At 43.4% G+C, this 13,484-nt stretch overlaps 1 long non-coding RNA gene across 5 annotated transcripts in view; it reads right to left on the bottom strand.

The window, feature by feature from the left end:
- The window catches only part of LOC115595829 (uncharacterized), a 92,050-nt gene that overhangs the window by 57,445 nt on the left and 21,121 nt on the right, over positions 1–13,484 (bottom strand). The window contains exon 4 of one of the 5 annotated variants that reach the window (XR_003986795.1): positions 10,730–11,132. The exons of the other annotated variants lie outside the window; for them this stretch is intronic. This is a non-coding gene — a long non-coding RNA (uncharacterized LOC115595829). Of the gene's footprint in view, positions 1–10,729; positions 11,133–13,484 lie in introns of those variants that run through there. 5 annotated transcript variants of the gene reach the window in all.

Genomic DNA, 13,484 nt, shown 5'->3' with positions numbered 1-13,484 from the left:
TGAGGTCAGACTCGACAGGACAGCTGAGGACAGAGCAGCTCGCAGTCTGTTTCTGTGTCTGAGTCCTCTGGCTGAGAGTCTCTCAGACCTCCTGAGAAGCTGCTGAAGTTGCCTCCAGCTGGCAGATTTCCCAGCAGTCCCTCCTTCGCTGATGTCTGGGGGGTCCAGATGCTGCTGAGACTCTCGCAGGCAGTTTGACAAACTTATATGTGAGGAATTTAAACTGAAACTTCATTTTAAACTCGCAGGATTAGAGTCCTAATGGCTGAATCATTATGATAAACCTCACAGACGACTTTTAAAGGGCATCAAGTACAATTTGTCTTTTACAACCAGATCTACGACTAATTACCATCACGTGTGACTCTTCTGCTTTAACGAGCTTCTGCTGGTGTTAAAATATGCTGACGTGATATTTTACCTAAACCTTTCCTCTCTGCTCCGCCATTAACTGTTTTCATTTGTCGTCATTAAACAGTAGTTAAGACTGATTCAACCTTCAGTTACACAAAGATGTGTAGATATTTTTGAAGTGTCTTTCAGTTTCAAGGTGTTTGTTTCATAAATCAGTCGCTGATGATGCAGGAAAGTTTGAGAACCAACAACTGAAGCAGCTGAGACTTGATTTAAACATCAGAAGTCTCCATCAGCTCGTCTGCTGTGATCTCAGTCTGCAGGAGAGAACACATCACTAACTGATCTCAGACCAGATTCACAGCCTCCACATGCAGCTGAGCTGGTGCTAACACTTCAGACGGGTCACTCATCACGATATCACACCGATTCTTTGGACAATGATGTGATATTTACTGATATCACTGATGTCGATCTGATATGATAGATATGATTTTAAATTCAGGGACATTCAGTTCAGACTTTCATCGGCTGGGACACCAGAAGATGAAGCTCTGTCAGATAAACTCATCCCGTCTCCTCCACATTAAAGCATCTGCACATCCATCAGCTGCTCATTTAAAGGAGCAGTCTGTAGTTTTGGTGAAGAAAATATTAATAAGAAGAGAAACAAACTACATCATCGAACTCTCTTTGTGTTCAGGACTGAATAAACAAACTCAACCAGTTATACTGTGTTACTTTGTTTATATGTGGCGGACCCTGCCACCTTTCTAGCTTCCAAACAGTGCTGTGTGACCTTATGTTCCTCTGAGAACAGCTGGTTTGTTCACTGATGGAGAGAGTTTGTGTTTTTTACCTCATTAATATTGTAAACTTCACAGAGCGTCTTTAACACAATCACAGAAGAAGCTGACGTCACTTTCTCTTCTGCTTTTTGACATAAAACACACATAACTGCACCTGAGTGAGTGATTACATGCAGTAAAATGACACCTGACTCTCATCATCACGGAGAGAGGTGGATGGTTTTTGGGTGAACTGCTCCTTTAGACTCGTCTCTCCATCAGTGTTGATTCACAGTCTGAAGGCAGCGACTCATCTGATCGTCTGTACGTGGACTGAACGACTCCTGCGTTACTTTACACACACGTCTTTACATCTCAGGTGTTTCTGATCACTTCGCTCCAGCTGCTTGAACTACAGTTCAGCGTGTTTGAAGAGATTTTGAGGAACAAGATGAGTTTGTAGCGACGAGCCTCCGGTGAACACATGAAGCGTCTGACTGAGCGGTCTGACTGTGTTTGGCTGAAGGTTTGCAGTGAGACCACAGAGCTGCTGGCAGACGCTCTGGCAGTGTTGGTAAGCCCCGGCTTACTCTGAGGCCCGTGACGTGAGCCAGGACTGTATTCCTTTCTACTTTGGTATCATAACAAGTGAAGCTCTCCGGGTTTAGACCGACACCACAGACATTATCCACAACACAACGCCCACTGCTGCTTTTAATAGCTCGCCTGTCACATGTGCAGATTCACCCGTGGAGGCCCCGCACGCTGTGATCACCGTTACAGCGGCGACATCAGGGACATTCAGGAAGACAGGCGCAGTTAATGTGATCAAGACTGAGAATAATTCAACAAAATGAGAAACACAGCAGAAGAAAAATGTCCAATCGAGGCTGCAGGAGAACAAGGAGACGAGCTGACCGCTGTGATGTAAAGATCTGGGTCGACATGCAGAGTTCCCATGCTGCCCCGGGCTTTGTGATGACACGGCGGCCTCCACCAGCCTGCCCACGCCAATCAGCAGCCAGTCGGAGCCTCCGAGCCCACGGTCTGACACCGCTCCGCAGACGGCTCGCTGACATCACCGCTGCCTCAGAAACAGAAAAGGTGGATTTATTTAGCAGCGTGTGGAATCCCGCCTTCGTCAAGCGGCGTGCCGCCCCCGCCGGCGTTACGGCCGGCTGTGTTTACAGCGAGCGGAGGCCAAGCTGAGAGGCAGACTCACAGTTTCTGCTCTGTGTTTGTTGGCAGCCGCCGCGGCCATTTGTGGCGATGCCTGAGGTTTAGGGAGCAGTGGGGGCTGCTGGGAGCACAAACACTGAGAGTCGGGCCTGTGTGGGCCGGCTGGATGACACCAGGCTCCCCGGAGAGGAGACCGGGCCCCCGGGGGCCGAACGCCGGCTACCGTGAGGAGGGTCGAGAGCAGAGCTGAACCATGTGACCACAGCTGGACCAGAACCAACAGCTGCAACAGCTGAGCTTCAGGTCAAACAGCTGGAGGGGACAGACAAGAACCCAGGGGTGGAAAGTAACTAAGTACTCTACTCAAGTACTGTACTCAACTACAGTCTTCTGGGAGTTTTTAAATAAAGTTTTTCTATTTGATGCAGACTGGAGCCTGACTGATGCTCACAACACTTCATTTCACAGCTCCAGAAATGCCATAAGTAGGTGTAAATTACCAGGAACATGAAATATCTTCAAAATTACCCCAAAATTACCAAAATAATTACCTCAACATTTATTGAGAATTACTCCAAATTATTTGCAAACAATATTCTGCTATTTCACAACAAGCAGTTAATAATCAGCTGGTAGTTTCTTTCATATATTTCCAGGAAACTTCCAACTGGTTTCTGTCTGAGAGCTGCAGGTCAGTGAACTCACCTCAGCAACCAACAACACACCGATTACACACAGACACACAAACAAATGTAAATGTAAATGTTAACTCATTGTCTCAAAGTACAAGGAGTGATTTAACTGCTAAGCTGTGAAGACATTATAATAAGACATCAGTCAGCCACGGGTGTCTGAGGAGCCCGGTGAAGCTCACAGTGGGTCATACTGCTGTCGGCAGGTTGGCGGTACTGACCCAGCCGAACTCCTGGATCATCAAAAATGGACAACGAGGTCAAGCTGAAGCGAGTCTAGTTAGCTTGTTGGCATTAGCCAGCTGGGTAGCTTCCAGCTCGGTAGGCTTGTTGAATTATCATCGCTCACACATAAAGATTAGCTAATTTTACCTCACGTAACTTTGGTTAGTCTGACCCCAAGAGGGAGAATATTGTACTGTACCAACCAACCAATCAAAAGACCAACCAACCAACCAACCAACCAATCAAAAGACCAACCAACCAACCAGAACACCACATGTAGGTAAATCACTTCTTGGCCTTGTTGGTTGGTTCCCGACTGTGTTTCGTTGTTCCGTTACGCGTCGTTACTCTCATAATCTACTTTTACCTAAAGTCTTTTGGTGCCATTGTTGCTCAAACTGTGACGTAACGTAATGAACATGTACTTCCCTCTGTGACATATTTACTGTCCTGTTTTACAGCTCACACGCCGTCATGCCAAACAGACCAGAGGGCGTCGGGCAGATTTATATCCATCAACAGTTGCCCAGAAAAGTTCTTTTTTTTTAATGTTTTCAATTATTTCTGCATTAAAAAGTGAAAAGCGGCCAAACTGGCTGAGCCTGTAGTATCCACAACGATGGGATAATAAAACCCTGCAGGTCAATAAATAATAAACGCCTCTGTGCTGACAGTAAAATCATCATGAGAGTGTTTCATTTCTCAGTAATCTGCGAGTCCAACGTGTGAAAATCTGCTCATAAATCCTACAAATGTCGTCTTGTGTTTCTGATGGAGTTTTAAAATGACCTAAATTGGTCTTTTCACCAAACACAGCAGCTACAATCTCATTTTAAAAGGACATGATCGGATCAAACACCTCCCGGCTTCTGTTAGCAGCTGAACAGCAGCAAGACGACAGAGGATCAAGTAGAAGTACCTCAACCGGACCAACATCACTCAGAGTTCCCAGCATCTCTTCTTCTCATGGGAACGACTCGGCCTGGTTTGGTGCCGTGTGATGACTGTGTGGGCGACGGTCCTCGTGATCCCGTCTGACAGTTCATGGACGTGTCTGTGAGTCTTTATCAGAAGTTAAAGCTCCCCTGTGGGTTTGTCTGTTCACATCCAGTGTTTCTTACTAAAGTTCAGAACCAACGTTGGATTTCTATCCTCATTATTTTAAATTCTTCACCGGTGACATCCATGTTGAGACGTCTCACTTAATTTCTGCCATTTTTGCGGCACAAAAGTAAATCCTACGAGTGCTCTGATGTCCTCGCACATTAATTCAATAAACTAACTCTTCATCGAACCAGTAACCTCAACCAATCACCAGACTCCCTTAACAAATGTGTCAGTTTAGTGAGTTGTTGAGTTGGAGACACTTTATAAACTCTGTGAAACTCTGTCTCTGACTCATTCTGCATTATTTGGACCTTCTTGTTCATTCAGCAAATGTTCTACATGAACTTCTTTCTGTCTTTGAGTAGAAACATGGAGTCTGTTTGTCTCAGTGGTGGACGGGTTTGTTTCATACAGAGCAGAAAGTGACATCAGATCACAGCGGGTCAGTCAGGACTGATACCGGGTCTGAACAGCTTTACTTCCTCTAACAGGAACACATGAACAGTGTGAACAGGTACTGCAGTATGTTGTCGTTTCCATCTACATGTGATATCTCCGGAGACCTCCAGTCATTATGTAACACACCTGCGTGCTGAGCGTTCAGTCTAACAATACACAATAGTCTGCAGCGTATCGTGAGCTGCCACAGTCAATCACAAATGTAAGTACTCACCTCGGCTGCAGGAACAGCCTATTTATGACCTTTCATCGATCATTACGTATAAAATCATCTGAAGAGTTACTTGTGGGAGAGTAAATGAGTCGTAGCGGGGGGCTGTTTGTCTGGGCGCTCAACAACCATGAGCTCACTCTCACAATGTCGGCCTTGTCGCTGAGAGCTTTTTGTGGGCTTCATCGTAACGACACACTCAGACTCCGACTATTAGATTCTGATGGTTCTCGTTTACATTTAAACATTCGAGACTGCAGAGGAACGCATCTGTACTTATGTCTGAATTTGATTCATGTTTCTACTTCCTAACTGTAATGATGTTGTAACACCGGGAATATAAAGCACTGGCTTCTGTACCTTACTGTGAGTACATTGGACACATTCACATTCACACATTGTTGACCAGAATTCGTGGCGCCAAAGGTAAATGTGGTCTTTTCTGGGCCGAGACACAACAAACCATCCAACCAGCCATCCAACCAGCCATCCAACCAGCCATCCAACAAACCATCCAACAAGCCATCCAACCAGCCATCCAACAAACCATCCCATCAGCCATCCAACCAGCCATCCAACTAGCCATCCAACCAGCCATCCAACAAACCATCCAACCGGCCATCCAACAAACCATCCAACAGGCCATCCAACCAGACATCCAACGGGCCATCCAACCAGCCATCCAACCAGCCATCCAACAAACCATCCAACAAACCATCCAACCAGCCATCCAACCAGCCATCCAACTAGCCATCCAACCAGCCATCCAACAAACCATCCAACCAGCCATCCAACCAGCCATCCAACAGGCCATCCAACCAGACATCCAACGGGCCATCCAACCAGCCATCCAACCAGCCATCCAACCAGCCATCCAACAGGCCATCCAACCAGCCATCCAACAGGCCATCCAACAGGCCATCCAACCAGCCATCCAACCAGCCATCCAACCAGCCATCCAACCAGCCATCCAACAGGCCATCCAACCAGCCATCCAACAGGCCATCCAACAGGCCATCCAACCAGCCATCCAACCAGCCATCCAACCAAAACCCTGGCAGAGACCCATCCTCCATCCAAGTTTGGTAGAAATCTGTGCCGTAACCAACCAATCAACCAACCCAACAATGATTCTGATAATCAGAAAGAAGCTGAATATCAGATCTGATATCCAGTCATAAACATGTAAGAAATAATGTTAATTTACTTTTACTTGTACTTTCACTCAAGAAATTTGACTTTCAAATCCAAATACTGAATGACTGTTAGGTACTTTTTACAACCTCAAACAAAACAAAATGAGAACCATCTTGAGCGTGACGCTCGGGTGTGATCAGATGTGATTCATCCTCTGAGGAGTATTTTTAGAAATCTGTCCAGATTTAGTGACCAAGGACTTCAAACCTTTAAATGTTTGGAAACCCTGAAAATAAAATCCGACCTTCTGCAGCAGCTCCAATAATAGCGCCCTGTTTCTATCTCTGGATGTGTCTGACGTTAGATTTTCAGACTCCCCGCTGCCTGTGACACACTGGAGGAGATCCACCGAGAGGGAGGAATCCTGCGTCAGAGCGTCAGTCCTCAGCGAGCGGCGAGCTGAGTGTGTTTGGAGCTGTGAAGAGACAAAACCACGGCGGTGGCTGGGCTCAGATCAGTCTGACTGCGGTGTTCCTCCACCATGACTCTCAGTCTGCTGTGTTATTATAGCATTATCCAATCAGCCTCGTCTGGCCCCGAGGGACTTACCCCCAGTTTTACACAGCTTGTTCAGCTCCCCCCACATCACAGAGGTCAGCCTGCGAGACAAGCTAACGGGCTGTAATGTGGACGTTCAGAGGCTTAATGAGGTGGCAGCGCAGGTTTTTACGGGAACACGACTTTCCACCAATCACAAGCCAGCAAAGTCGATCCCACCACACTTAATGGGCCATTTATGAATCAGTAAACATGTGGTGAACATATTGATTTGTAGAGCACATTTGTCAAACTTCAGACTAAAACTGTTTTCTACAAATTGCCTTTCCTTGCCCAGACTAGGGCTAGAAAATTTTAATGTTTCTACCTCCCACAGCAGCTCCAGAAGTAACACATCGCAAAATGTTTTGGGGGAATGAAAACTCAGAAACATGAAAATGTGTTTCCTGGTGTCCGGAGCTACAGATAACAACACGTCACATGTTTACTCTGGGAGTTTTACATCTAGCAGAGTTTGGAGTTGTGGTGCTTAAAGAAGAGAAAGTCTCCAGCAGAGGTTTTATTAAGAACTAAAAAGGGACGATACAAAAAGTTAATGTGATGATAATTCTGTCCTGAATAATCCTGAGTAAAAACATTATCTCGATAATCATCAAATATGCTTAAAAGCTCTCAATATGGCGACCACATTTTTGTTTTTGTCATTAACTGTTTTACAAGAGTTTAAAAACATTGAAAGAGTGGTGTGCAGATCCAGACGTCCTGGAGGAATCAACACCCAGAGTCGCATCAAAGACTTCAGTACAAAGTCTTGATACTCGTGATGTCGTGGTGGATTCAAGTGCAACAAACCCAACAAACAACCAGGAAACTCCAGCCTGGAGTCCAACTGAACATCACAGTGACAGTGAGGTTCATAGTGAACGTGGACGGTGTCATTTTCTACAGACATTACACTGTGACATCACTGTGACATCACTGTGACATCAGGATTTGCTGCAGAATGAGAAGTTAAAGCTAAGCAGTGTCCTGGTGCCAGTTTAAGATTAGATAACATGAGATATATTTGTTTTGTTTCGTGCTGCACGAGGGTTCAGATTCATCCTCCTCCCTCGGTGAAGGATTGTTTTCTGCCCTTCACGAGAGAGAAGAACAAGGAATTCATGTGAATAAATCGCTCAGTGGATTTCCCACTAATTACTAATATGAGTGACTAATTTGTGAGAAATGTTTCCCCAGACGCCCTCCAGTCTCTGAAGCATCTCCGCTTTATTCTGCTGTTGTTTTTGTGCATTCAAATAAATCTTTAAATCCTGTTTCATTCCATTAATGAACCTGCGTTGGGATCACAACACATGGAAACTGAGAGGACACGCTCCACCGGCCTCCTCCACACACACTTAAATCAACATGTCTGCTGCACTCTGTTATTAGCTGCACTATTTTATAGAGCTATTTATAGTAGCGTGAGCTGTCTGATTTGCTTCGTGTGGCGGAAAGTCAACTTGGAAATTGAAGCTAACTGAAGGCAGTTCGAGTGAAGCCAGGCAGGCGTCTCCGCTGCAGCGACTTGTGTTTTATTGGCTGCTGCTCACAGCGGCAGATTCACCTCACATCCTGACATCATGAATATATATGTCTGAGTTTTGGTGTTCACCTTCCTACGTCCTCATTTTTCACTGGAAAAATCAGATTGTGCTGGCGCCGTCCTCTGCCTGGCGTGTCCTGCGCTGCAGTGGAAGAAATGCGGCTGGAATTACAGATTCGAAGGCGAGCTTAATCTCTGAGGACACCTTTGCACATGGAAACTGCTGTAAACCAGCCACAAGGAAAACAGCTCATCACACATGCACAGTAAATATTGCAGAAGCTTGAGGATCTGTATCTCCGCAGGAGCTTTTAAAAGAATTAAAGACGAGATGAGTTGACAAAGTTTCAGAGAGCTTTTTCTGGAAACAAATTCACAAATCTGCCAACACCGAAGCCGAGCCAGGGCTCCGTCTCTGGGTGAAGGAATGAAACTGCAAACATCCAGATTTTTTATATTCCATTTATCCAACTGTTTCATCACAGTTGCTTTAAATATTTCACAACACGAAGATGTAAATTCTGCACAGGAGAAGGCCGTGTTCTGGTGGGAAATCACTGATTTCTTATACAATCAATTATAGAATATAAACTCCTTTAAGGAAATAGTCCAACACTTTTGGGAAACATGGGAGTTGTTTTCTCCTTCTGTCCAACAGTAAGTTGAGACGTACTGAGAAGCATTAGAGCCGCTGTAGAGAAAACTGTTTCAGGTCGGAATTATTTCTCTGAATTAATGAATTCTGAATGAATCTCAGAATTAAAGACGGACAAACAACTTTTTAAAAGTGGCCCTAATCCTCTTCCATAGACACAGAGATGATGTTCTCCAATATAAAGTTCATTAACATATTTCAGCAGGTTCTGCACCTCAGTTAGTGTCCAGATCAACCAACAAACCAACCAGCACACTTATTCTGATTATCAGTCGACCCATAATATACAGTATATACTGTACATGGGTATATATACTACATCTATGTGTAAATGTATGTATAATCTACTTTCACTTGAACTTTTGATCCTACAGTTCATTTAATATGAGACACTTGTAGATTTGTACTGCTCATATGATGACTCACTGTCACCATCTTTACTTTTAAGTGAGACTTTTCTTTACTTTTCCAACACTGCTTCTCTTCCTCATCATCTTTCTTCCCTTCCTGCCATTTCTCGGTTATTTGACTCAGCAAATCTCACACATTTCTGCAGAAAGGAAACTTTCTCTAGTCCGCCTGTTCTGACACTCGTGTATTTATATAACGAGTTCTTTGGTTTTTCAGCTTTGGTCACCAGAAGTATCAAACTATTAATATCAGGACTTGTTTGTCAGAACAACTGAATGGTTCTGTGTGCAGTAAAACCTCCAACAGACTGAGAGCGTTTGTTTTCTGTCCCGAGTTTCTGGTTCCTTTCTCGTCTGATTTACATATTCAGAGGAGCGTAAAGACCCCACATCCAGCCGACAGCAGGGGGGAATCATGACTGCAGCATCAAAGAGACTCGTTGTCATCTCCATGTCGGTGGACGATGAAGCGACGTCAGATGTCATCCGATACGTTCTTCAGCTCTGTTGTGATTCTGCAGGATGAAGAGCTTGTGGTATTTTTCTACTATACTCTGCATGAAATGTAACTGAATCAAATTATTCTTTCAAAGTGAAACCATATTGGGGAACATATGAGGGCTGACAGAGGGGATCAGGACAGTAATATATGCTCAGTGACTCAGGGGGGAAAATGGATTCTGGCAGCAGAACCAGAGCAGCTCTTTAATGCCACACACTCGCTCACGACCACTTCTATGGATAAACATGTTTTTATTGTCAAGGAGATGAAAATGAGAGATTGTGTTCAAATTCTTCGCCTCTAAAAGACTTTAAAGACTGTAAAAGACTTTATGTAACCGTCCGTCACGTCGGGGATTACAGGAGGAGGAATCTCTGGAACTCTGCGAGGCTGATGGAAAATGTGCGTCTTCTGCAGATCTACTGTAACTCTCAGGGAAGATGTCGGCAGTCGGCCTGTTTGGGGCCGCTGACTTCTGGTTTAGCGTCTAGCTAACTTGTAATAATGTAATCATGCAGCTCTTCTAGACTTTACACATGTAACGGACCAAAAGGATCAAATTCTGACGGATAATTGAGTCATTTCTTGCGGTTTGTGATGCTGAAAAAAATGTATACATCATTTTATAGATGCGTATTTGGCTTATTGGGCTGCAGTGCATCACGTGACAATGTAATTACACAGTTTGGCCACTAGGATAAAGTCTGGCACTCTTCCAGGCAGCCTGGAGCAGCAGCTGAAGCCGAGCAGAGAAACTCTGAACGTTACACTCATGAAGTAAAGTCCAGTTCCCCTCCAGCTCCAGTCTGCAGAACAGAACAGAACCTGGAGGTCCGCTCCGGATCACTGCTGCAGTCAGGCTGATCAACAGGAGTGAAGAAAAATCAGATTTTTAATCCCACATGTTACAAACTAATCTCTGAGCTCTGCTGCTGTCGGGTCAGAACAGAACCTGATGAGACTCCGGGTGTTTGTTCCTCCAGAGGTTCTGGATCTGCACCGGCTCTCCTCCACAGCTGGAGGTTCTGAGCACACAACGTTCAACAAACGTGTTTAGTTTTGTTGAGTCTGATCACAGATTGTACATTTAGACGACCGGTGTGAACGAGGCCCGGTTGGTTCTGTCCTGAGCTGCTGGACGACTGACGGACTGAAGACCTAAAGCACGTTCTCTGTTTGATCCTGTGATGTTCGTCTGTGTTTCTTCATGATGATTTGTTTGCAGCTCAGTCTGAACTCTGTGTGGTCTCCTTCTCTTCGTCTCCACCTGCAGCCAGATTGTGAGTTCATGTGTTGATAAAAGCGTCTCGTTTCTCCTCGTTTGTGTCTTTAAAGCACTTTGTTTTTTATCTGGCTCAGTTAATTAGGTGTGAGGATCCGCACTCCTTCAGTTTCCACATGCAAAGATGAGAATTAATCTGCAGCGTCTGGAAGTTAATGAATTTATCACAGAGCGACGACAACGATGCAACTTCAAACAGAGACTAATTAGAAGAAGACAGTGTATCTGAGTGGACTCCTCACATCTCCACAGTAAACGCAGCGCTTACGCACGTGGAAACATTTTACAGTGTCTTCATAAAGAACAAAGCCTCTGAATGGAAACCACGCAGAGCAGAACGAATCTCTGATGATAATTCTGCTTCACGTTATCTCGTTAGTGATGTTGTCTCTGACGAGCTTCTATCTTTAGCTTCCTCTGTGATATTAACCGCGTCAGACAGCAGCCGGACATTTAATTAGGAGTAATAATTTAATCCGGGTTCATTGATGACGAATGTTTTCCGAAACAGAAAAAGGAGATTTTCTTGGTAAAGCACCGACACACAGCAGGACTATTTCATAAAACTCACAGTGACATGAATTACAGGCTAATCCTTCAGATTACATCAGAGCACGAGGGATACTTTCACATTTAAATCATAATCTGAGGTTGTGGAATTAGGAGATTAATGTAAAAGACACCAAGAGAACAACGTGCTGGAGAACAAACCGTCAAACGTTCTGCTACAGATCAAATGTTTGTTTGTCGGATCAGTTCACAAAAGTTCAGATGATTTAAAATCAGACAGAGTAACAAATAAACCAATCAGATGTGATCGTTTGTTAATCCAGCACACTGAGATTAGACCACACGTCCAAGTTAAACTGGTTCACAGGTTCATAATCTGTCTGTCAGAAACTCATCAGCTTCATTCTGCAGTTAACAAGAAAATATATCAGGAGAAAATGACGTAAGACAAAAAGTTTGTGACAATTTGTGTCATAATTATGAGATTAAAAGTCAAAATTATCAGACAAAAAAACTCATGAATAAGAGATGAAAAGTTGAAATGAGATTATTAATGACTGTCTCATATTTATGAGTTAATATGAGAAAAATGTAACATTAAACTGATTCATACATAGACTGCTTCATATTTAACTTACATTTAATCTATTTTTACAAATTATACCAATAATTTTCACTTTATTATCAAAATAAAGATCTTTTTTAAAGAATATTTATATTATCTTTTAGTTAATAAAACACATAAATAGTTTTTTTAATCATTATCTTTATTTTTTAAATGTTTATGGAGACATTTCACATTTCTGACTTCATTCTATTCAAATATCTCAACTGTTGTTTTTACTTTAATCTTTCACTTTAATCTCAAAAACATTCTTCTTTACTGCATTTATTCATTCATTCATTTATTTATCTATTTTATTCTCAAAATATATTTAAATGTTCCAGTATATTTTCATCTTACTTCATCTCTTTCTCTTGTTGATTTCTGGTGTTTGTCTTTTTCAGTGATTTTATCAATCTTTGACTTTTTGACACACAGAAAAGTTCAAACTTTTTCCTTTTAATGTTTTTTAAACTTTACAGCCTTAAAATATAAATTTTTAAATTAAAGTTAACTGTAGACTTTTTGTTATTCTAAACAGTTTATCAGAGATTTATTTATCTTCAGCTTTAAAAACATTTCTGTTCATTTCTAACTTTCTTCTCACAATATTATGATTTTTTTCCTCCATATTATTATTTTATCTAATAAACTGGCTCAAACACTGGACAGCAGTTTTTCATTAACCGGATGAAGGTGGACGCAGCCGAGCCGTCGCTGCTCGGACAGTTTCAGGACGTGGACGAAGAGGAAACGAGTCACAGCTGCACGAAGTGGAAAACTTCATCCTTCACTTCCACACGAGTCTCCTCATGTCTTCCATACGGACGGGAAGCGAGGCTCAACGTAAAGAAAGAAGCTTTCTGGTGATGCAGTGACTCAGTTCTGGCTCAGTGGAGGTTGAAGTTCCAGACTGATGATGAGGAGGAGGAAGACGGACAGTCAGTGTGTAGAGGAAGAAGAATGTTAGTCACTAAAGGTCGCCGCTTCCACTAAAACTTAACATTTTTCCTGGAAGTTCCACTAACGTGTCCCTTAGATGTACTTGATTACTTCCATCAGACATGTAATCTGTGCAGACGTCGTTACACTGGTGGCTGAAAACTAAAGTTAGCTCAGTCTGGAGAAGCTAACACTACTGTAGCACGCTGAACAACATTTCCAGTAACTGTCATTTTAACGTGCAGGACTGAAGGCGTGGCTGTGATCATCCTCGAGGTTTC

The sequence above is a fragment of the Sparus aurata genome, chromosome 14 (assembly GCF_900880675.1).
Source record: "Sparus aurata chromosome 14, fSpaAur1.1, whole genome shotgun sequence".
NCBI lineage: Eukaryota > Metazoa > Chordata > Actinopteri > Spariformes > Sparidae > Sparus > Sparus aurata.
The sequence above is the reverse complement of the archived record's forward strand: the minus strand, read 5'-3'. Positions and strand labels throughout refer to the sequence as shown.